This window comes from Symphalangus syndactylus, chromosome 15 (genome assembly GCF_028878055.3).
Source record: "Symphalangus syndactylus isolate Jambi chromosome 15, NHGRI_mSymSyn1-v2.1_pri, whole genome shotgun sequence".
Classification (NCBI taxonomy): Eukaryota; Metazoa; Chordata; class Mammalia; order Primates; family Hylobatidae; genus Symphalangus; species Symphalangus syndactylus.
Genome location: NC_072437.2, coordinates 31,324,318 through 31,351,027, shown reverse-complemented (window position 1 = coordinate 31,351,027; position 26,710 = coordinate 31,324,318). Strand labels below are relative to the sequence as shown.

The window sequence follows — 26,710 nt, the reverse complement described above, 5'->3', positions numbered from 1 at the left end:
GTCACACAAAATTAGAAGATAGAACATTTATGTGTTTTTATTTAGCAATGTTCGTTGTTATGTATGGCTATTGCTTATATAATTTTTCTTGAATGCTTCTATGAATTATGTTTAAGAATATCTATATCCAATAGTTCTTATAAAAGATGATTGTTGTCAATACAGATAACCCTAATTTTTCTCCCAAGAAAAAGTCAGGCACCTTTGGGAAACCTAGCACAATTTTTTACTCAGAAAGTTGAAAAGTACTGTAATTCCAGCAGTAAAATCACTCCTCTTCAATAACAATACTGTTATTAGAGAAAACTATTTACTAACTTTAAGGCCCATTATGTTTCTGAGTCATGCTACCTACCTATTTAATGTGTGAGAAGTAAAAAATTATGTAAAACATTGAAAAACAGGCATGGAAAAACTTTCCACTTTCTAGGTGTTTACTCCTTAATTTATAAACATGCTGAAGCATACTTATCAGTAGTTTGCATTAAGGGCAACAGAAAACAACAACAACAACAAACAAATAGCTGATATGGTGAGATCTCAGGTTCATTAAAATTATATATACTGAAGATTATTTAATATGAGGTAAACATACTCTATTTGAGGAACAACTTAAAAACATATTAATCATGTTTTTGTTTGTTTTACACAACATCACCTCCTCACAGAGACCTTAAGAGGGCAAAGTGTGCCACTCTGACCAGAATGTCATCTTACCCAGATCAGGACTTTGCAGATGTTTTATGATTTTCATTATACTTAGACAGAATTTCCTTACTTCTGGACCAACGTGTTATACAAAATCACCAGGCTGTTTGGTCTTCCTAGGTGCTCTCTGTATGAAGGCAGATTTCATGTAGATTTAAACATTCATAGCACAGATGTTCTGTGGGTAATACATCACACTCCTGGAATACCCAGTGCTGTTTGTTTTGTCTAGCTGTTCAGACATTTATCATCATTTTTATAATTTTCACAAAGGTCATAAGGAACTTTCAGTATTTGCAAATATACAGTTATGGGAACTCAGCAATATTAAAATGCCATTGACTACATATTAGCAAATGTTCAGATGACTGATTAGGTTAAATAACCTTGAAAACATAAAGCATAATATGATTGGAAGTTTGGCTGTATTGTATTGGAGTTTAGTCAATTAGAAAACACTTCAAAAAAAAAGACAAGTAAATTAGATTTCCCCAGATTCGAAGGTAAAAATAAATGTAAGAAAAATGCTATGTCATACGAAAAAATATTTTGTAATGAAATTGCTTTTAGACAATCACAAATACAAAGTCATGCTTAGGTTGTTAAAAGGAATCAATTTCTTCAAGTCCTAAAATATTTATAAGCAATTATTTTAAAAGTAACTTCATGAACCACAATAGCATATAGTGAAACATGAACAATTCGTAGATGAATGTAAATAATCAATAATTAAGAATCCTTCCTGGAATTTCCTTTAGTGTCTGGAATAATTCATTTTCTAAATAGTCCATGAATCTTTACATTATTTATTTTTTCCACAAATGTTTAAAGCTAATGATATAATTTAAGCTTTTAGAATACTACAGAGCACCAAATGTCAATAATTATATGTTTTTTCACATATATATCCGAAGTACACAGGAAATTGCTTTGGCATTGCTCAGTAGAAATGGAAGGAAAAACTTAGTATACGCTGGAAACGGTTGTCAGTTACTATGCCTCTGAACAACGTCCTGTTGAAACTATTTAGTCCCTTCAATAATATATATTTGTATTTTCTTGCTTATTTTTATGTATGTGTCACATATTTTCTTAAGTATAGACTCAGTATTTTTTGTTTAATATACTCTTGAAAACAAAATAGTACTTTAAATACAAACTCCTGGACTTAACAATATTTCTTTTTGCTGGAATTTAGAGAGTATAATACTCACTGTCATTTTCATTTTTGTGCTGAAGTGAAGCTTAAGAACAGTTATCCTAAAGTTTGCATGCTGTAGACATAAAAGAATATGGCTGCTTCTTATCTAGAGCAGAGGATAAACTCGAATGGCCCTGGGAGGTTCTATTTGACATAAGAATAAACCTACAGTGAACTCCAATGACTACAGAAAAGCTCTGTCAATCCTTTTCCAGGACTTGGAAGAGAGGGACTAATGCCAATAGAGCTGCGTGAGCTCATGACAGAGAATGATTCTACCCCAGTGACAAGACTTTCAAAGTTCCCTATTTTGTTTCATCTGAAATTCCAGAAAAACTGAAGAAATCAAGATATTAAAGTGATATTATAAATGCTATTTCCAGAGTTCACAACATAAAAATAGACAGTAAACTTCACTGTTGTACCAGCTGCTTTAGAAAATATTTAAATGCTGTCTTTACAGAATGACATACGGTTTCGTTCATTTCTTCATCTTGCTGCACAACTGAATCAATAGGTGACTAGTGTAAGTCTAAAAATTGTCCACTTGAGGCTATTTTAGATATGCCTCATGAATTTCAGTGTTGTCCCACTTTTATCACGCTTTTAAAACTGATTGAAGAATTTGTCTTTTCATTTTACATTCTTTATATAAATTTATATCAGAAGAGTGAAATAAATCACTCAGAAGTACAAAAATACCAATGTACAAAGCTAGAGACATTGCCAAAATATAATAGCAAGCAGCAGCATCGTATAATACCTCAAAATGTTCTTTCACCAGTTGAGGTATAAAAATCTGAATCTGGCATGCAAAAGAAAATAAGGATGTGAATGTGCAATGCATGACAGTTGTGTGAATGCTGAAAGAAAGAAAGTGAAGGATATTTTACAAGACAAGCTCGTCCCATCTCTTGAAGAACTAAAGAAAATCGTATTCACACTTGAAAATGAAGGAAAAAATGTTAAGCAGAATTACTAGATGCAGGAACAGAATATATCACAAAAAGCTCTGAATCATTTAAAATTCATCTTTCTCTCCATACTTTTTCTCCTATATGTTTGTCATATATGTTTACTATTTAGAAATTTCTATGACTTAATACTTAACTCTGAGATATGCTACATCTGTCAACACCCTTGCTATAATTTTTTGTACCAGTGAGTTTACTATTTAGAAATTTCTATGACTTAATATTTAACTTGGAAATATTCCTCACCTGTCAATATCCTTACTATAATTTTTTGAACAAGTGAGCTGTGGTTTGTGGAACTCTATCTAAAAATAAAATACTTTCCTACCTATTACCACAGTTTTACATTTTTCTGATTTTTCACTGTTCTTTGTAATATATGAAAATAACTTTCACTTAGGAGGTATCCTAGTATTTTTACATATAATTTTTCTAGATATAAGGTAAACCACGAAAAACATAGAAATCATTTCTGTGTCCTCAGAAAATTTTTGCAGCATTGGATTTTACCTTCTATTCTTTTCTGGAATAAAAAGTAAAATTAAGGCTAGAAAACAATAATGTATATTTGATAGCCAAAGATCAGCCAGATTGCCAGGAATATAGAATTTCCATGAAGAAATAATGATGCATATTGTTAAGAGGGAAAGTTGAGGGGCATATTATGGCAAATCTGAACTATAAACCAAATGAATTTGGTTTAATTCAATAACAAAGGATCACTGAAAATTTGCTGGACAAAGGTTGTTGTGATTATAGAAGTCGAATATGACACAAATGATTGAAGGTCAAAAGCAGGCAAGTTAGAATTCACTTTTAGTAATACTGAAATGAGATGAAAAGCCTATAAAGTTGATATAATTAAGAATAATAACACGGAAAAGAGAAGAGAGTTTTTTTTGCGCAGATTGATGATGACTCCAGTGGCATTTGCTTAATATTTATAATTTGTATTTTTTCTGTGTAAATGAGATTCTGTACTTTCAAAGTCCCCAGGTGAGGATGATGCAATTAGTTCAGGGACCAGTTTGATTAGCATGTCTTCAAAGTAAGGAACTTGTAGCATGTGAAAGTATTATGTGTTCCACTTACTTAGAAAAAAAGAAAGCATGCAAAGCATTTTTAATAAGATCTCCTGATGATTTGTATGCACATTAAAGAAGAATATTTTCAATAAAAGTAATTTTTCATGACCAAAAAAAAATTTGTTCTTGAACAAAAACGTTCATGTTTTGTTAAAAACATGGTAATAGTGATTGATTTCCAAATTCATAACACTTCTATTTATCTCTATTATCTAGCTATGCATCTATGTATCTACCTATCTATTCACTAATCTTTCAGTGTTTTTTCCTCATTGCAATTTTTTTCTTTACTGATAATTGAGTTCAAGGTTAGAAAGAGAGGCAATAAAACAATCACTAATTCATTGTTTTAAACTTGATAGAATGTACTAATGGAAGTTAAAAGATAAACATCTTAATGACAAAGGTTGAAAAATAAATATGAAATGTTTCACAATATTTATATATAATGTCTTATTATATAAGAAAACCAAAATTGTTTATAATAAAGACAATATCCAAAGGTAGCAATAAAAAAACAAGTTTCTTAGGGATTATATTTGTATGAAGATAGTTTGGGTCAAAAACATTTTAAAGTTCAAACTTTGAAGTTGTATAACACGTTTAAACTATTTGAAGGTGATTACAAATATCCAGGTCATTACACTGAGAAATGTTTTCTAATGATCTGATCTTACACTTTTAAAACTGTATTGCTTGTTATGTAGAACATTTTCTATTTGCGTTTCTCGTACAATCAAGGTAATATCTTGCATGATTTATCTTTTCAAGGATTTGACAGTCTCATTGAGGAGAGAAAAGTCACAAATAGGAAATACAGACTCATTAAGAGTTACATATTGCAGTACACTCTAGAGGTTTAGTAAAAGTGCATTTAATCATTCCAACTCCTGACATTTGAGGATTCCGAAGCCTATTTGTTAAAGAAGTTTGCTTCATCTATTTTTAGATATGTATTCTTACTAAAAAAAAAAAAGATTAAAAAATAGAAAATAGAATTTGGAATAAACATGATTTACCACTATGATTATATTTTAATGTGAATATGTCTACATTATGAGCATCAAATTAATCTTATTATCATTGTTCTCAAGTATAATTAACTGCTTTGAAGTTCAAGATGGAAATGTGATTATTTCAAAGAGATAGACATTTTAAAATAATGTACTATAGAACCCTATGCCTCTTTCAAAGATAAATTGGTATTAAGAATATTCCAATAATAGAGTGATAAGAGCCTTAGAAAGTCTTTATATAAAACAAAGATTTTCTATTTTTTGTATTTTGGAATAACCTAATATAAAATTTGGTGGTTATAGAGTTGTCATTCTAACTCAAATCTTCAATCATTGTAAAGTTTATTGCTTATAGCAAATAGACAATTGCTCTCCAATTAATTTTGAGAATATATATTTTTCCAAAAATATTTAATCCAGGATTTAAATTTGTTGGTGAAAATGATCTTATATATTTTTAAAAGTTATATTGATATTTATGTCATATTCGTGTATAATTATCAAGCCCGCACATTAGGTTCCTTTACATGAGGTCAGTACTGAGCACTTAAATGATGTAATAGTCACATTAGTTTGACTTTCTTATTTACTTTTTTCCTCAGATAAACTTAAATATAAATGAAATTTGCCATATATTTTTACTGTGGTTTAGCTTTCAAATTTTACCTCTTAAAATAAGAAAACATTAATTTTATTTTGCTATCAGTGGTTAAATGAAATTAACCTACATATTTTATCATTTAAAAAATGTTTTTATATCTCACATTTGCGATGGGGGACCAATTTTCTCATTTCTAATTTTTCTTATAGTAGGAACCTGTGAGTGACACCATCTTAGTCTTTCTCTGTATAAATATATGATATTATATTATGAATAATAAAAATGTACCTTAACTGGTATAAAAATTTAAGATTAATAAGATTTCCCTCAATATTTGGGAGCTATTTCAATTTTATTCTATTACCTATTTTGGTGGTGAAAAATCTTTTCAAAATTTTTCCTCTTTGGGGTTTATCTTTCTGCTGAGTAGATTTTAAAATAGTGTCTTTATTTTTATGCTCTGGAATTTCACAAAATATGTATTTAATATAATAATTCATCCTACCTGGAACGCAGAATGCCTTTACTTCTAATCCCTGTCCTTTTTTCTGAAAAAAAATTCATCCATTTTACTTTAAATATTACTTTTGCATATGTATCCATTCTGTTTCCTATCTTAATCAAATTCTGTCACAGCTCATTGCATTCTTCAGTCCTGTCTTTTGATTAACTCAGATCAGTCCTGGCTTGGTTGAGAGGCAGTAGCAGAGTGGTTAAAAATACCTAATCTGGAACCAGATTTTATGGCTGCACGAAGCTCCAGGTCTGCCTTGTAAGGTGTATGAAATACAGAAATGATAGGATCTAATACAAGGTGCTTTTAAGTGAGTGTGATGCTTCGTATATGGATAAGTACATAATGAGTGATAGGTAGTATTACACCATCAATTTTATTTTTTATCAATAACTGTATTTTTCATTTCCAATATTTCTTTTCTTTTCTTTTTTTTTTTTTTCCCTGAGACAGAGTCTTGCCCTGTTGCCAGGCTGGAGTGTAGTGGCACGATCTCGGCTCACTGCAACCTCTGCCTCCAGGGTTCAAGCTATTCCCCTGCCTCAGCCTCCCGAGTAGCTGGGACTACAGGCGCGCGCCACCATGCCTGGCTAATTTTTTTTTGTATTTTAGTAGAAACGGGGTTTCACCCTGTTGGCCACGATGATCTCAATCTCCTGACCTCGTGATCTGCCCGCCCTGGCCTCCCAAAGTGCTGGAATTACAGGCATGAGCCACTGTGCCCTGCCCCAATATTTCTTTTTCTGATGGCTGCCTATTTCCATGTTTTACTTAGTATATTTTTATTAGTTTACAGATTTTTCTTCTTAAGCCTAAACATACTTCTTATATTATTTTTAAACAAATTTTTTTATTATAAGTTCTACATTTATCAGTTTAATGCTCCAAATATGCTGGGAACAGTGTCTCGTGCCTGTGATTCCAGCTACTTAGGAGGCTGAGGTTGGAGTATCGCTTGAGCCCAGGACTTTGCGACCACCCTCGACAACATAGTGAGATGTGGTGTCTAAATACTAATAAAAATAAAAAATATTAGCAAGTCATGGTGATGCGTGCCTTTGATCCTAGCTATTCTAGAGTATAAGGCAAGAGGATAACTTGAGCCTAAGAGTTCAATGCTGCAGTGAGCTATGGTCATACTACTACACTCCAGCCTGGCCAACAGAATGAGACCTCATCTCTTAAAAATGATGATACTAATAATAAATAATGTTCCAAATATGTGTTTCGAAATTGGAGTTTCTTAGCTTAAGTAGATAATTTTGTTGTTATTGGAGTAGTTGTTTTATTTTTTATTTATGTCTTAGATTTTTTTAAAAAAATGACTTTTCTCTATGTGCATACCTCAAAATCTAGCATCTTTGAAGGGATTTGACTCCTCACAACTACAATAATGATTTGTAACTCAAATATTGCTGCAGTATGGGATATTTCATGGTCTAGCCAATGGTAACGTTCTTTAGTTCCTAGTCACCTGACAATATCTATGGACTCCTAATTCCCAAGACCTGCAAGCTATTATAAGCTTGAAACTAAGAGTTTGGTGTATAGCATTTCATTGGGACTTTATTTCCACAAGTGGAAACTCCTCTTCAAAATCCCTGAATACAAGCAGAGTTTGTTTCTAGACCACTTTTTGCATGGAGCTGTCATACTCCCTGTTACTGCTTGGATGCATTATTTCTGCTTCCAGATCTGGATTCCAACATGCTGTGGCATGCTTGTAGATTCATCCGCACTCAATGATACTGTCTCTCAATTTAATTTCCAAATGGTGAAATATTTGTTTTTCAACCTTGGCTATGCTATTTGACAATCTGTTTATTGTTCTTGGTTATTCTCTCTGTTATACATATGAATATAAATGTACCTTTCTTTGTAATTACATGTTTTGAGCAAGAGAGAAGTGACAAATCATTACATTTGACCCATCTGACTATGGGCTTTACAATACCAGCCAGAAGGAAACCATGTAAAATAAAATAGGCATAGATAAAAAAAAATAGTAAAAATAAAAATTAAAAGACAAATAGTATTTAAAAAAAAAAAACAGTCAAAATGAGACAACAGAAAACATGCTAATATCTGGCCAAGTGGTACCACAGGCCTATTTTAATAAGCTGGGTAAAAAAAACATTACATGATAAAGATAATTACCGTGCACAAAAAAGGAAAAAAGTTATAAAGTGCTATATGCCCATAAATATGTAACACTTTTCTCTCACAAAAAAGCAAAAAACTTAGAAAAATAAACAAAATTAACAAAAGCACAGTTGTAAAGAGTGATTTATTCATATTTAAAAGACCAGATTGAAAAATATTAATTGAACTATGTTTATATATGCATACATTTATGTGTGTATATGCATATGAATACATGTGTACATGTGTATATTTGAAAAAGTGAAAAACAAAAATAATTGACAAAAAAAGTATGTCTGATCAAAAGGAATATATTTTAAATGTATAGATTACTAAAAGGAGTGATTTATTACTTTATAACTTTAAAAAATCAAAAAGAAAATAAAAATCAATATTGCAAAGTGATGTCTGCAAGCTAGTAGAATAGGCAGTTTCTAGGATAATCCTTCCACAGAAGCATCAATTTTGACAACTACCCACAGACCCACAGACAAGAGTACCTTTGTGAGAGTCTGTGAGCCCAGCAGTGAAGTTTCAGCACACCATTGGAGTGAAAAGTCTGAGAATAGATGCACTAAAGAAGGTAAGAACCGTTTCACTTTTGAATTTCCCCTCCTCCCAAGGCAGCACAGCTTAGTGCCAAGATAAATCTCTTTGGTTACTATTTTCTCCCACAGGGGAAAGTGAGAGTGTAGGAAGTGCCCTGTTTTCCCAGCCATACTGGACAAAGCCCGAAGAGATGCTGACTTCTTTCTTGCTCCACACAAAATACCGAGGTGATCAGGACAGTTGAGGGATTACGGAAGGATGAGAGCAGAGAAGAGTAGACTCTACCAATTGCTCTGAAGTTTCCATTAGGAAGCCTGCCATGGGCTGTTTTGAATGCTTTTCCTGTGGACCCTCCCCTCAACTGGCTGACTGGTACCCAAGTGCTCCATATGCCTCAACCCTTCCTCCCCAGCGCAGCTCTCAGGGGTTATCCCAGTGGATGGTGCAAGTATCCCGCACAGACTAGTTTCAGTCAGCACGATGGGGAGAAGGCACACAAACTTGAGTATTTCATGGTATTACCCTAAGGAAAGCAAACAAAGGGTTCTCAGCACCCGGCTTGGCTTTGTGTGATTGATAGAAGCCGTTCAATCGTAAAAGTTTTCCCCAAAAAGGAACAAAAAGTGTGAAGCAAACACAAATATAAAAAATATCCGAGGGAGACTTGGAACTCTTAGGCAGACTAACTGGTTGCAAGCATTTCCCTCCTGAAGCCAGTTAGCAAAAACTGGAGAAGATGACTTCTTCAAATGCCGAATGTGAGACTTCAAGAACATTAAAAATGAATAAAATATGACACCACCAAAGCAGCACAATATTTTAGTAACTGACTCAACAAAATGGAGACCTATGAATTGCTTGAAAAATAATTCAAAATAGATATTTTAACAAAGTACGGTAAACTACGAGAGAACACAGATGACTCAATGTTATCAGAAAAGGAATAGATAAACAAAATAAGAAGTTTAATGAGGATATAGAAATCATAAAAAAGAACCAAACATAAATTCTGAAGCTGGAAAACAAAATGAATAAAATTATAGACAATAGTGAGTGCCAACAGAGGACTTACAAAGCAGATGTAAAAGTCTGTGAACTTGAAGAAAAGTCATTTGAAAATATTTAGTCAGGAGATAAAAACTACCAAATGATAGAAAGGAATAAAGGAAGCCTGTGAGATTTACAGGGAACCATCGAGACAGCTTCCTTACACATTAGGACAGTCCCTGAAGGAGAAGAGAGAAAGATACAGAAAGCTTATTCAATTAAATAATGGCTGAAAACTCCCCATTCTGAGTTGGATGTGAGTATACAGGTAAATAAAGAATAAAATTCTTTAAGCAGTTTCAACCCAAAGATTTCACAAAGACAATAATCAAGCTATCAAAAATTTAAGACAAAGACAGAATTTCTAAAGTAGCAAAAAAGGGAGATTATTATATATAGGAGAATGTTAATTAGGAGAAGTCTCTACTAAATCTTCACTAGCCTGGGAGACAGTGGGATGATATATTCAAACTACAGAATGGAAAAACAAAAACAAAAACCTCCAGCAAACTACAAACAAAAATTCTACCTGGCAAATATTTTCTTGCAAAAAGAAGGGAAGATTAAACATTTTTTACAAACAAAAGCTGAGAGCTCGTTACCACTTGATCTGACACACAGGAAATGTTAAAGAGAGTTTATTAACCTAAAATTAAAGGACACTAGTAACAGAAAAACATATGCTGGAATAAAACATGCTGTAAAACATGCTAGAAAATGTAATTACATAGTTAAATTTAGAATAATACTGCAATGGTAGTGTGTAAATCACTTATTATTCTAGCATAAAGCTCAAAAGACAAAAGCAGGAAAAATAACTAAAATTATAACAATTTGTATGGGTACACAATACAAAAAGATGTAAATTGTGATAAGAAAAACATAAAATGTCAAAGAGGAAAGTAAAAGTGTAGAGATTTTGTATTCCATAAAAGCTAAGTTGTTATTAACATAAAATAATCTGTTATAACAACAAATTGTTTTATGTAATCCTCGTGGTAACAACAAAAAGAAAACATAAGTAGATACACATAAGGTAAAGAGAAAGGAATCAAATCACACCACTACAGAAAATTATCAAGTCATAAAGGAAGACTCAAATTTAGGAATAAAGAAACAAAATATATATTTTAAAGCCAAAATAATGACAATATTTAGTTCTGATCAAATAATAATTACTTTAAGTGTAAACTGATGAAATTCTCTTGTCAAAAGACATACACTAGCTGAATGAAAAACAAAATGCAACTAGCATATGCTGCTTACAAGAGATTCACTTCAGTTTAAGGGCACAGATAGATTAAAAGTGAGGAGACAGAAAAAGATATTCGAAGTCAATGGAAACCAGAAGAGCGCGGGGTAACTATAATCATTTCAAACAAAATAGGCTTTAAGCAAAAAACTTAATGAATTGTGATTTTTTTCTTTTAGATTTTACATATTCAAAATTATTGTTTTCAAATAAAGTTTGCTCTTCCTTTAATGTTTATCTTGGCTATATTTGATTTTTATAATTACATTAAACATAACAAAATAAAAAAACATTTTGGATAATAGTGACTATAATATACCTGACTCCTTTCTTATTTTAATAGAGAAATGAGTCAGACTTTTACAGTTTATTCCAATGCTTGTTGTTATTTATAGTTAAAAAGAGCTAATTTAATTAAGTGGAAAGATTTTTCTCTAAGAACTGGAAAAGGACAAGGATGTTCACTCTCATCACGTTTATCTAACATAGTATGAGAAATCCTAATCAGAGAAGCTAGGCAAGAGAAAGAAATATGGAGCATACAAATTAGAAAAGAGAATGCCCAATTGTTCCTCCTTTGTGGAAGTTATAATCTTACATATTTTTTAAAATCCCTATAAACTCTACTGAAAAACTTTCAGAACTGGTAAAGTATATTTAGTAAAGTTTGAGGATACAAAATCAGCATACAAAAATCAGTAGCATTTCTATACACCAATCATGAAAATAAATGAAACAAGGAATTCTATTTATAATAGGTCACAAAAAACACCTTTAAATGAGGTGAAATATATCTACAATAAAAACTACAAAACACTGTGGAAAAAAATTGAGGACACACAAAATGGAAAGACATTCATTTTCATGGATTGAAAGAATTAATATTGTTAAAATTATCATACTAATTAAGCATTTTGTAGATTCAGTGCAATTTCTATGAAAACACCAATGGCATTCTTCACAAAATAGGAAAACAGTGTTATAATTTATATGGAGCCACAACAGACCCTAAATAGTCAAAGCAACCCTAAGCAGAAAAATACAAACCTGGAGGCATCACACTACCTGACTTCCAATTATTCTACAAAGCTATAATAACCAAATAAGCATGGTAGAGATGTAAAAACAGGCACATGGGCCAATGGAACAGAAGAGAGTGGCCAGATATAAATCCATGCATTTATAGACAAATCATTGTTGACAAAGGCGGCAAGAGCAGACAATGGTGAAAGGGAAGTGTCTTTAATAAACAACTATTTATTAAAGAATGGAAAAACTAACCACATGCAGAAGAATGAAAGTAGACCCCTATCTCTCATTATATACAAAAATCAAATTAAAATATGTCAAAGACTTAAATCTCTTACCTGAAACTACAAAATAGCTAGAATAAAACATTGAGGAAACACAGCAGAACACTGGTCTGAGCAAAGATTTTTTGTGTAAGACCTCAAAGCACAGACAACAAAAGTAGAAATGGACAATTGGGATTATATCAAGATACAGAGCTTCCGCACCGCAAAGAAAAAGTAAACAAAGTGAAGAGAGAACACACAGAGTAAGAGTAAGTATTTGCAGACTATCCATCTGATGAGATTAATAACCAGAATATACATGAAACTCAACTCAATAGCAAAAACAAACAAACAAATAATCTGAGTTAAAAACTGGCAAAAGATCTGCCAGAAATTTCTCAAAATAAGAAATGAAAAATGCTCAACATCACTAGTCATCAAATGAATTCATACAATGAAATATCATCCTACCCCAGTTAAAAATTGCTTTTTTTTTTTTTGAAAACACAAGGAATAATAGATGCTGGCAAGGAGATGGAGAAAAAGTAACACTTGTACACTGTTTGGGGGGATATAAATTAATACAACCACTATGGAAAGTGAGGTTCCTCTAAAAATTACAAAAAGCATTGATATGATATAGGACTTCCACTACTGGATTTATTATAAAAAAAAGAAAATCAATGTATTCAAGAGATATCTGCACTCTCATGTTTATTGCAGCCCTGTTCACAATAGCCAAGGTACAGAATCAATTAAAATGTCCATCAGTTTATGAAAGAAGAGAGAAAATATGGTTGTATTAGTCCATTCTCACATTACTACAAAAAAATTCCCTGAGACAGGGTAATTTATAAAGAAAAGAAGTTTAATTGGCTCACGGTTCCACAGGCTGTACAGGAAGCATAATGCTGGCATCTGCTCAGCTTCTGGGGAGGCCTCAGGAAGCTTACAACCATGGGGGAAAACAAAGGAGGAGCAAGATGTCTTATATGGCAGGAGCAAGAGCAAGAAAGAGGAGGAGTGGTACTACATACTTTTTTTTCTTTTTTTATTATACTTTAAGTTCTGGGGTCCATGTGCAGAATCTGCAGGTTTGTTACGTAGGTATACACGGGCCATGGTGGTTTGCTGCACCCATAAACCGGTCACCTACATTAGGTATTTCTCCTAATGCTATCCCTCCCCTAGTCCCCCACCCCCCAACAAGCCCTGATGTGTGATGTTCCCCACCTTGTGTCCATGTGTTCTCATTATTCAACTCCCAGTTATCAGTGAGAAAATGTGGTGTTTGGTTTTCTGTTCTTGTGTTAGTTTGATGAGAATGATGGTTTCCAGCAGTTTCATCCATGTCCCTGCAAAGGATATGAACTCATCCTTTTTTATGGCTGCACAGTATTTCATGGTGTATATGCGCCACATTTTCTTTATCCAGTCTATCACTGATGGACATTTGGGTTGGTTCCAAGTCTTTGCTATTGTGAATACTGCCACAATAAACAGGTTGTTCAGTTCCCATGTAGTTGTCCAGTTTTGAGTGAGTTTCTTAATCTTGAGTTCTGATTTGATTGCACTGTGGTCTGAAACTGTTATGATTTCCGTATTTTGCATTTGCTGAGGAGTGTTTTACTTCCAATTATGTGGTCAATTTTAGAATAAGTGCGATGAGTTGCTGAGAAGAATGTATGTTCTGTTGATTTGGGGTGGAGAGTTTTGTAGATGTCTATTAGGTCCACTTGGTCCAGAGCTGAGTTCAAGTCCTGAATATCCTTGCTAATTTCCTGTCTCGTTGATCTGTCTAATATTGACAGTGGGGTGTTAAAGTCTCCTACTATTATTGTGTGGGAGTCTAAGTCTCTTTGTAGGTCTCTAAGAACTTGCTTTAACCAGATCTCACGAGAACTCACTCACTGTCATGAGAACAGCACAGCAGCAAGGGCAATGGTGTTAAACAGTTCATGATAAACTGCCTTCAAGATCCAATCACTTCCCACCAGGCTCCACCTCCAACATTGGGGATTACAAATGCATGTAAGATTTGGGCAAGGACACAGATCAAAACCATATCAGTGGTCTATATACACAATGGAATAGTATTCTGTCATAAAAATAGTAGTAAAATTTTGTCATTTGCAGCAACATGGATGAAATTGGCAGTCATTATGTTAAGTAAACTATGACAAGCACAGAAAAACAAATACTGCATGGTCTAACTCATATATGGGAGCTAAAAAATTAGATCTCATGAAAATAGAGTATATTGGTAGTTACCAAAAGCTAGGTAGGTGAGGGGGAAGAGAGGGATGAAGATAAGTTGATTAATTTATACAAATACACAGTTAGATAGAAAAAAATGAGACAGTGTTCGATAGATCTGTAGGGTAACTATCATTAGTAATAATTTATTTTACTTGTAAAAATAGCTAGAAAAAGCAATTTGAATGTTACTAGCATAAAAAGGATAAATATATAAAGTAATGAATATTCCAATTATTCTGATTTGATCTTTACATGTTATATATCAAAATATCATATATACTTCCCAAATAGGTATGACTATTATGTATCTAAAAAAAGGCTATTATCAAAAGAGAAAAATTAACAATGGCGAGGATGCAGAGAAAAGGGAACTCATACACTGTTGGTGGGAATATAAATTTGTATAGTAATTATAAAAACAGTATGGAAGTTCCTAAAAAAATCTAAAAGTGAAACCACCATCTGATCGAGCAATCCCAGTACTTGGTATTAACCCAAAGGAAAGAAAATCAGTATATGGGAGAGATATCTACACCTCCATGTTTATTGCGGCACTGGTCACAATAGCCAAAATATGGAATCAACGTTTTATTAACAGATGAATGGATAAAGAAAATGTGGTACATATACACAATAAAATCTTATTCAGCCATAAAAAAGAATGAAATCCTGTCATTAACAGCAACATGGATGAGTCTGAAGGACATTGTGTTAGGTGAAATGTTAGACACACAATGAGAAGTACTACATGTTCTCACTGATATGTGGGTGTTGAAAACGTTGATTTTATAGAAATAGAGAGTAGGATTGTGATTATTCGAGGCTTGGGAAAAGTAACATGGGAAGAGATAATAATGAAATATTCATTAACGAACACGAAATTATAGCTAGATTAGTAGAATAATTTCTAGTGCATTACAGCACTCTTGAGTGATTATAGTTGCAGTAACTCATTACATATTTTCAAATAGCTAGAAGAGAAGATATTGAATGTTCTAAATACAAAGGTGTGATAGAGGTATGAAGTGATGAATATGTTTGTTACTCTGATTTGATGATTATATATTGTATAAATGTATCAAAATATTACTCTGTACCACATGAACATATACAATTATTAAGTGTGTATATATATATATATATATACACACACACCTAATTAGGTGTATATTGTATGTATGCATGTGTATATATAGTATGTCTTACATATACATATATATGTATAGACACATATATATACACTTAATTAGGTGTATATACATATAAAATTAAAATTAAATTACAGAAAATTATTATGGAATAGAAAGTATCTGAATATTCTTGGAAATTTTAGAAGAATAATAGTAAGAGTGTTCCTGACTCACTAATATTTAAACATTTTTAAATGCCATTAAAGTTGTTGGCATTGCACACAAAGAGAAAGTGGAACAAAACACAGTTCTAGATGAAAGTAGCTATGGAAATTTTAAAATGATATGACTGAAAGGCAAAAGGTAGGCTGGGCGCGGTGGCTCATGCCTGTAATCCCAGCACTTTGGGAGGCTGAGGTGGGTGGGTTACGAGGTCAGGAGTTCAAGACCAGCCTGGCCAACACAGTGAAACCCCGTCTCTACTAAAAATACACACACACACAAATAGCTGGGCATGGTGGCACATGCCTGTAGTCTCAACTACTCAGGAGGCTGAATCAGGAGGATTGCTTGAACCCAGGAGGTGGAGGTTGTGGTGAGTCGAGACTGTGCCACTGCACTCCAGCCTGGGTGACAGAGAGAGACTCCATCTCAAAAAAATAAATAAATAAAAATTAAAAAATAAAAAAGGCAAAAGGGTTAGTTCTTGTAATGAGAAAAAAAATTCAACTTTGTAAGGATCTATGCAAAACTGTCTCTATATCTGGATAAAACCACAGCTAAATCTCTGCTTTACTATATATATAAATTGAAACCTGGTGAATTAAAGTCTTAAATTGAAAATATAAAACATAAAATTAGAAGGAAAACTATAAGGATATTTAATAGTGTTGAGATGAACTTACCTCATAAACAACAGTAAAACTACAGACACTCTGAAAAAACATATGTATATGTAGTCTACATTAAAAACTAAACATTTGTGGCAAAATAAATCACAATTAAATTTAAAAGAAAAACGTAGGTAACTATATATATATAAAAAAATCCTATATATATATCAATAAAAGGTAAATAAGACTAAAAATCAAAATATTATTTCATATTAATACAAAAATAGAAGCAACTCAATAAATAATGCTTAATACATATGTAGAAACAATTTATAGAGGAAAACAAATGCTAATCCTAACCTCATGAAAAAAATGCCTAATTTCTCTAGATGTTAAAATATGCATATTATTAATATAAAAAGAAAAAGTATCACATCATTCCTTCATAAAAATTGTAAATATTTTTTAAACAATGATAATATCCACTATTTTTTAAATCAGGGAAATAAACCTATATATTAATGTCAAGAGCTTAAAGTGTTTCTTCAGTTTAAAAAGAAATCTAATAAGATCTTTTAAAACCTATGGCATAAAGAAGACTTTCAGTCAGAATTATGCTTTTTTGGAAATTTATCTGATCACAACAAAATCCCAGTATATAAGGATATAGGCATAATGATATTTCCTCCACAATTGTTTTGGATTTTTAAAAAAGAAACAAATCTTAATGCCCATTAGTTGAAGAATGAATAAATTAAGTGTCATTTATTTATAATATAGAAGCTTACACCATCTACTATAAAAATGAGTTAGATCTATATGAATTAACTTGAAGGAATAACCATGATATTTTATGACATGAGAAAAGCAAGTTATAGAGTAGTTAGAATTTAGTATCTGAAAATTTTATTATAAGCTTAGTCCTTTACCTCAGATGAACTAACATCCCAATATACACTTAATCTGATTTCCCCCCTCTTATAGATATTAAAATCCAAAGCCTGGAAAGTAGATGACCTACCTCTATTAATATTGCAGACATCTATTACCATAAGAATTACTGTACAAAATTAGTCAAACAATTTTCATTCAAAGAATATGGAATACATCAGATATTACAAAGTAAATCTATCAGGAAAGGTATTAGTTGTCTCTCTGATGAGTAATTATAATAAATATATGTTGTACAATATTCAGCCATTGATTTATGGAGGCGCTGCCTGAGAAATCAGGCAGCGCCTCCATAAAGAGAACAAGTGATTTTCACATAAATGTAAAAGCACCATTTCACATAAGAATCTGTTATTGACACCCTCCTTGCAGAAAATGCCTAGAATATATTTAAGAAATGCTTACGTCTTTCCCGATGCACATTTTCCCATTGAAATTGTGTGTTTTGTTTTTGTTTTTATACGAGTTCTACTTAATAAAATTCAAAATATCATTGCTCATTTTGACAATCAGTTACTTCCTTAGTTTCTTCAGTCATGGCAACACCAAGTTTTCTCTGCTGTCTTTGAAGATAGGTAGCTGTTTCCTTATACCCTTTATTTCATTGCATTCTAACTACGTGTTTATAAGTCTTCTGCTTTTACCTGGTATGTATATGGACCTTGCTTTTGTGGATGGTCATGTCATAGAGTGTAAAGAACATATGCCTTCAAGTCAAGCAGATATGAATTCAAATTTTGTTTCCATAATTTCACTCCAACTTGGATTTTTGAATAAGTCGAGTACTTTATCTGAGGCTCACATTTTGAATCTAGGATTTGAACAATAATAAATAACACATATGTTTTGCATCAAATAAGGACACAAAACTGTAAGACAAAGGTGGTGTTTTCCTTTCCATACTTTCCTACTATACTTAGTTTATTGAAGCTGGGAGCATATTCATATTCTTCTCCATCAGTTTTATAGTACAATGATTCATAAATATTTTTCAATAAAGATTTATCTGAAAGTAAGTTGACTACTTACTTCATCTGAACAAAATAAAACATCTCTTTGAGTTACAAAACAACAATATACAAGGTAGCATTATTAATTTTTATATATAGGAATTTTAAAAGCACTCTGTAATACTTTTTACAGCTATTTTTAATAGTGTCTTATGATGAACTTCATTTTATTCTTATCTGATATTAATTTTCTCAATTCTTAGATATTATCTATTTAATAATTTTGCTCACAGTTTGATACTGAAATGCTGTCCACAATACGAGATACCATCATAAGAACTACAATAACATTTTACAAAGGCTTATTTATAACCTCTACAGCAGTAGATTCTAATGTACAACTTAATTTGATAGCCATAGCACATAAATATATTTAAAGGTTATATGAAGTCTCTATGTCCAAAATGATTAATTTACTTCCATGACTCCATTTTAACTGCTTATATTTAAAATGGGTCTTAAATAAAAATTATTCGACTTGTCATTTTTGATGTGTCACTTTTCCTAAAATTTTATGTATTTTACTTTTTTCATGTTTTACAGTACATTATTTTAGTTACAAATTGGTGTTTGGTTTTTGGTGCAATTAAAATAATCAACAACTGAACCAAAAAAGTGTTCTAAGTTTACTTCACTGCTCATAAGGAAATACAGGATCAAAATAATTCCACCGCTAATTATTATTTTTATTTTATAAAAGAAAACAACAACTGAAGCCAGGTACATTTTCATTAGTGGAGTAGTTCAGTTGAAAGTAGCTTGCTACATCTGGGTCACTCAGTTAATTACCCTGTGTGGTCTCTTCTTCACCAGCAAGCTTAATCACCTGCAGTCTGAAGCCACATCTGTCAATCTCCTTCAACTTCTATCTCTCTGTTTAGTAACTTTTTCACTGTGCAACTCAAGGACTTTGTATTTTTCCTAAGACTTTATTATCTTTAACTGTTCTCTATACATAAATCCTTTCTTTTAAAAATTATCTCGAGTAAAGACATTGTGCATATCTGAAAGGCTGTATTTGAGAGAAAAAAATATTAAGATAAACTTGAGTGAAAGAAGAAACACCATTTTTGTTGAATTAGGTAAGATATTTAATAGGAACTTTAAATGTTGTAAGGAGGGAAGCTTAAATTTTCTGTTTGCTTATATCTAATTAGGAGGAAACTTTGATTGCATTCTCTGGGCTGGGCGAGGTGGCTCACACCTGTAATCCCAGCACTTTGGGAGGCTGAGGCAGGGGGATCACAAGGTCAGGAACTCGAGACCAGCCTGGCCAACATGGTGAAACCGCATCTCTACTAAAAATACAAAAATTAGCCAGGTGGTGTGGGGGGGGCGCCTGTAATACCAGCTACTGAGGAGGCTGAGGCAGGAGAATCACTTGAATCTGGGAGGCGGAGGTTGCAGTGAGCTGAGATCGCACCATTGCACTCCAGCCTGGGGAACAAGAGCGAATCTCTGTCTCAAAAAAAAAAAGAAGAAGAAGAAAAGAAAAAAAGACACCAAGCCTTTTATCCAGAAATTGACTGCGTATTTGTTAGTAATAATAATAATAATAATAATAATACACAGAAATTTTGATTCAGAATAAATTCACTATGGACAAAAACTCAAAAAGTGATCTTTTTTTTTTTTTTTTGAGATGGAGTCTCGCTCTGTTGCCAGACTGGAATGCAGTGGCACATTCTCAGCTCACTGCAACCTTGGCCTCCCAGGTTCAAGCGATTCTCCTGCCTCAGCCTCCCTAGTAGCTGGGACTACAGGCACGCACCACCACGCCCAGCTAATTTTTGTATTTTTAGTAGAGACAGGGTTTCACCATGTTGGCCAGGATGTTGGACTCGATCTCTTGACCTCGTGATCTGCCTGCCTTGGCCCCCCAAAGTGCTGGGATTACAGGGGTGAGCCACTGCACCCGGCCGAAAAGTGGTATCTTAAGTACTATCGTACAAAAACAGTAGTAGAATCAGCGGAATTTTTGGCACAAGGCTCTTGTGTTCTAGCATGACACACCTAAGGTATTGGGTCAGTAAACACAACCATTTAATGCATGCAGGCACTGAGCACCTTTTATTCAGGTCTTTTATCTAGAAGACATTGAGAATTTGATGTGAACAAGAGAGAAAAGCAGACAACTAACAAGAAAACAGACGATAATGATTAGGAAGCAGTCAATTGAAATAGAACTATGAGATATTTATAATAATGATTAGGAAGAACTCAACTGAAATGAAATTACCAGGCCTGATACATGGAAACCTAGATGATTGGGAGAAAGTCTACTGAGAAAGTCACAATAAATCAAATAAGGTTAAGAATAAGCCAGTAGGGGAAAAATAGGAGAGAGCATTTCAGGTTCTGAGTGAAAACTTGTAGCTAAAAAAAGGACTTAGCTTGAGAGGCCAAGGTGGATGGATCACCTGAGGTCAGGGATTCGAGACCAGCCTGGCCAACATGGTGAAACCCTGTCTCTACTGAAAATACAAAATTAGTTGGGCATAGTGGTGGGTACGTGTAATTCCAGCTACTCAGGAGGCTGAGGCAGGAGAATCACTTGAACCTGCTCTGCTGAGGTGGAGGTTGCAGTGAGCTGAGATTGCACCATTGCACTCCAGCCTGGGCAAAAGGAGTGAAACTCTGTCCCAAAAAAAAGAACTTAGCAGGATAGAGGAATTGATCAGAGGGCTGTCATTGAGTCTAGAAGACAATGAATGAACAGGAGAATAAGAGGAAGCAAAGTACGTAGTGTCTAGATCATTGTGTGTTTTCTTGGCTCTGGCAAGAATAAATTGAATATTTACTGAGCGATTACTTACTGTATGCCAGGTACTATTTTAAGCTACTTTATGAATTAACCCATTTAACTCTAACAACAACCTTTTAAGAGGGTACTATTACAATATTTTACAATGAGGTACTGAAACAAATAGTTTAAATAAGTTCTTCAAAACCACATCACCAGTAAGTCTCTGAGTCATGATTCTAAACTAAGCAGGCTTATGTAGAGTCTTCTTTCTTCACAACTATAGTGTGCTTCCTGCAGCCAATAAATTCATATGTTGTATTAGAGAAACAATGTGTTATGCTTCAATTATCAACAGTGGCCTGAAATTGGACACAGAGATGATGTGGATTGTGACTCTTTTATCGTCAATGTTTACCACAGCTAACATTTTAACATTTAGGATAAGAATGGGGTTAGAGGACAAGATGGGGGATTTAAAAAAATAAAAATAAAAACCTGTTACATTTACTCAGACCTAGAGATGATGGTGACTTAAACTAGAATGGGGTTCATGGAGGTGTAGAGGACAGGAAATATGGCCCTTTGACGTATATTTTGAAACTAGACACGTTAGGACTTGTCAACGTGAGGGAGGGTAAGCAATTAAGAATGACAATGAGGATTCTAAATTTTGTAACTGATATTGGCCTCTTATGGAATTGCTACCACTTTTATCATCTGTTTATCTTCTAATAGTCATTAACCAAACCAAAATGAAATTCATCAGCCAAAGAGCTCAGAGTTGGGTAACTATTATGCACTGGCATAAATTTCAGGTAAACAATCTATCAGCTCGTTCATGGCAACATCCAAACTTAACAGTATGTTCAACTAGGGCTCTTTGTAGACCAATTGATGATTTACTAGCAGCTGAAAATATTAAAATGAGTTTATATGGTGCTAAAACTTAAACATTTTCTGCTTTAGGAAATAATGATATATATATATATATATTATTGTTGTAGTACAGATATTAAAATGATTGTGATGAGAGGAAAGCTAGGGGGCTATAATGTCTATTACAAGGCCCAGTAGAATTTGGCCTTTCATCCTATTCTTTAGTACCTGCGTCTGCAATAGGCACTAGAAGGTAGCATTGCGAAATACATCAAAATGCATCATTGGTCTGTGGAAGCCTACCCTAAGCACTCCAAGGAAATTACATGTAAAACAAACTAAAATTACTCATTTTCCTTAACCAAAGTTTAAAAACCAAATCTCAAAAAAAGGTCCACATATAATCATTTTAAGTTTGTTTAAATGTTTATTGCCCATTTATTATCTATTATTTGAGTACATTTGTTTAAACTTCTATGTATTATCTATTTTAATTAAAAGAAGGTATATAATCATCTAAATTTTGTCATAGTTGAGAGTAAGCTGTTTTTGACAATCAAATTCTTAGCACTACACTGAATCTGTGGTGCAAAAGCATCATCCACATAAAAAAAGACATTTTTCTACTATAGGCTCATTTTCCTGGATGTAATCAGGTTTGCAGTGGCAGAATTGATAAATGGTTTCGAGACAACACAGATGGAAACAAAGACATGTTTATTTGTCACAACATATTAAGGTTGTCCATGTGGCCTTAGCTAAAATATCTATCACATAAAAATTTCTCCTCTATGACCATTCTTAATCATGTCTATCCTGAATAGCGGTATCAATCTGCCCTGACACAGCACTCCTTGTCTTCCCAGACCCTGCTCTGTTGATAGCATCTTTCATCAACCAGAATATATTGATGCCATATAAATGTCTGGTCACAAGTTCTTAACCTCTTAGGCTCCCTTATCACGATATGTTTATACCCCTTAGAGACTCAAGCACTGGCATAAATTTCAGGTAAACATCAGCTCGTTCATGGCAACGTCCAAACTTAATAGTATATTCAACTAGGGCTCTTTGTAGACCAATTGATGATTTACTAGTAATTAAAATGAGTTTATATGATGCTGACATTTAAACATTTTCCATTTTAGGAAATAATGGACTTAACAACGTCTACAAAGAGAACCAAGGAAAATTCCAGGTTTTAGACCTGACACTTCAGGAGCTCAGAAGTTGCCGCTTCATCCTAACAGCAAGTAAAACCTAAACGAACTGAAAAATCAACAACTTTTCTTAGACCAAAGAAGTAAAGTTACAGTGTAAACTGCAATCCTGAATATTGAAAAGATAGGTGGATACAGAGAATCACAACTTACTGAAACAGTGACCTACAAGCATAAACCTCCACAGGACCCAGTGCTAGGGTAGAAAAACCTAAATTTTAATTGATGAATTGCTGGAGGCTCAGTGTGGGCAAGTCTGAAAGTTAAAACTCCAGAGGACCCAGTCATAGAGATGATGCCCTTATATTTTGTGAGAATTACCTCCAAGAGCTCTACTAGGGACTCGCAGAGAATATGGGAGAAAAATCTCCTTCTACTTCCAGCAGGGGGAGGGGAAAATTACCAATTGCAAATACCCTAGAGCATTCTGTTTTTAACAAGGTCTGACCTGAGGAGAAACTATTTACTAAAGCTTAATCATCTGAGGTCTTATTAGAGCCCAACCTACCTGGGGAAATAAAAATATCCAACTCCGGTCACCTCTAGCCATTCTGTCTTACGAAGGGGAAAAAATACTGAGGAGCACTGGTGAAGTTCACAGTCCGGTAGCAAAGGTTTATGAACTACTGACAACCATAGACCCATAGAATGCTTCCCTTCCCCCACAACTTAACACCACACCACTAAAGACCTATTTACTGAAGTTTCTTTTACTTAATACATCATGTCAGGATTTTAAAGAAAAAAACATTAAAAATTACATACATACATGTATACAAAGAGGCAAAAAAAAGAAGAAACAAGAAAAACCAAAAAACGGCATTTCAAGATACTGAACAAGCATCAGAACCAGAGTCAGATATTTTAGGAATATTGGAATTATCAGACCAGCAATTTAAAACAACTGTAATTAGCATGCTAAGAGCTCTAATGGAAAAAAAAGCAGACAGCATGCAATGGATAATGTAAGCAGAAAGATGAAAACTCCAAGAAACAATTAAAAAATGCTAGAGGTCAAAAATACGATGAGAAAGGAAGAATGTCTTTGATAAGCTAACTAGTAGACTGCAAACTGCTGAGGAAAGAATCTCTAAGCGTCAAGATATGACAGTGGAAACAAATAAAAAAGAATCTAGGCCAGGCGCAGTGGCTCACACCTGTAATCCCAGCAATTTGGGAGGCCAAGGCAGGCAAATCAGGATGTCAAGAGATCGAGACCATCCTGGCCAACATGGTAAAATCCCATCTCTACTAAAAATACAAAATTAGCTGGGCATGGTGGCACACGCCTGCAGTCCCAGCTACTCAGGAGACTGAGGCAGGAGAATCATTTGAACCCAGGAGGTGGAGGTTGCAGTGAGCCGAGATTACACCACTGCATTCCAGCCTGGCAACAGAATGAGAGTCTGTCAAAAAAAAAAAAAATTAAAAAAATAGCAGAAGATTATAGTTTCTGTTATTATAACCCTAATAGCCATAGGGAAACTACAGAAAGTATACGATATGTGTAATAGTGATACCCAAAGGAGATGAAAGAGAGAAAGGATCACAAGAAATAGTTGAAGCAATAATGACTAAGAATTTTCCCAAATTCTGTTAGACCTAATGCCACAGATCCAGGAATCTATAAAAACCCCAAGCATGGGCCAGGCGTGGTGGCTCACGCCTGTAATCCCAGCACTTTGCGAGGCTGAGGTGGGCGGACTACAAGGTCAGGAGTTTGACACCAGCCTGCCCAATATGGTGAAACCTCGTCTTTACTACAAACATACAAAAATTAGCAAGGTGTGGTGGTGGGCGCCTGTAGTCCCAGCTACCGGTGAGGCTGAGGCAGGAGAATCACTTGAAACCAGGAGGCAGAGGTTGCAGCGAGCCAAGATCATACCATTGCACTGGGGGACAGAACAAGACTCCGTCCCCACCTCCCAAAAAAAACAAAAAACAAAATAAAACAAACAAAAAAACCCAAAAAAGCCACCAAGCATGACAAATGCCATACACACACACATGCCAGCCTCACCTAGGCATATCATATCCCAATTTCAGAAAACAAAGCAAAAAACGAAAAAAGCCAGAGGAAAAAATATATCTTACCTATAGTGGAACAAAGATAACACACTTACACCAAACTAATTCTTGAAAACTGTGCTAACAAGAAGAAAATATTTGAAATGTTGAGAGATAAAAACCAACCTAGAACTCTGTATCCTGCAAAATTATTTTTTTTAAGTAAAAAAGAAATAATTTCTCAGCCAAATAAAAATTGAGGGCATTTTTCCAGTAGACAATAACAAATGTTAAAATACTTCTTTGGACAGAAGGCAAATAATATAGGCCAGAAACTCAAATCTACATAAAGAAGTCAAGAGTATCGGAGAGTGAATAAGTAAGGGTAAGATAAAAATAATTTACTTTTTTATTTTTAATTGATCAAAAAATAAGTTTGTTCAAAATTACAATAGCAATAATGTATTCAATTATGTATGCTTATGTTTGCATGTGTATGTGTGTATATATGTATATATATGATATATATATGCTTATGTATAAGTGAAATAAATGGCACAGAGAGGAATAAGGAATATTTTGTTATTATAAGGTACTTGCATGATCTATGAAGTGATATGGCATTTGAAAGTGGACTTGAATTTGTATAGCAAACATTAAAGCAAAAATTTAAAAGTTTTTTAAAAGAGTGAAAATTAATTAAAGAAAAAATATAAAATCATGTAAAATTAAATTAAATAAATTAATTTAATATTAAATTAAATAAATTAATTTAATATTAAATTAATAAATTAATTTAATATTAAATTACTAAATTAAATATTAAATTAATAAATTAAATATTAAATTAATAAATTAATTTAATATTAAATTAATAAATTAATATTAAATTAAATTAATAAATTAATTTAATATTAAATTAAAAACACAATGGCAGGAAAAAGTGTAAGACATATAGGAACAAAGAACAAGAGCAACAAACAAAAAACAGTAACAAGTAGGGTAGATATTCATCCAACTATATTAGTAATTACTTTGAATATCAATAATTCAGATGCATCAATTAAAACTCAGAACTGCCAAAGCAGATAAAAAAACAAGACCCAAATATTTGTTGTTTAACAAGAAACCCAATTCAAATATAAAGACACCTACACATTAAAAGTAAAGAGATAGGCTAGTCGTGGTGACTCCTACCTGTACTCCCAGTACTGGTAGGCTGAGGTGGGAGGATCATTTGGGTCCAGCAGTTCAAGACTAGCCTGGGCAACATAGTGAGATCCTGTCTCTACAA

At 33.3% G+C, this 26,710-nt stretch overlaps 1 protein-coding gene across 1 annotated transcript in view; it reads left to right on the top strand.

Moving 5' to 3' along the window:
• LOC134732539 (syncytin-B-like) overlaps positions 1 to 25,613 on the top strand; it is a 66,122-nt gene extending 40,509 nt beyond the window's left edge. Inside the window, exon 4 of the transcript XR_010115852.1 lies at positions 23,338 to 25,613. The gene's annotated coding sequence lies outside the window, so the exon portion shown is untranslated. The remainder of the gene's footprint in view (positions 1 to 23,337) is intronic.
• The last annotated feature ends 1,097 nt before the right edge of the window (positions 25,614 to 26,710 follow it).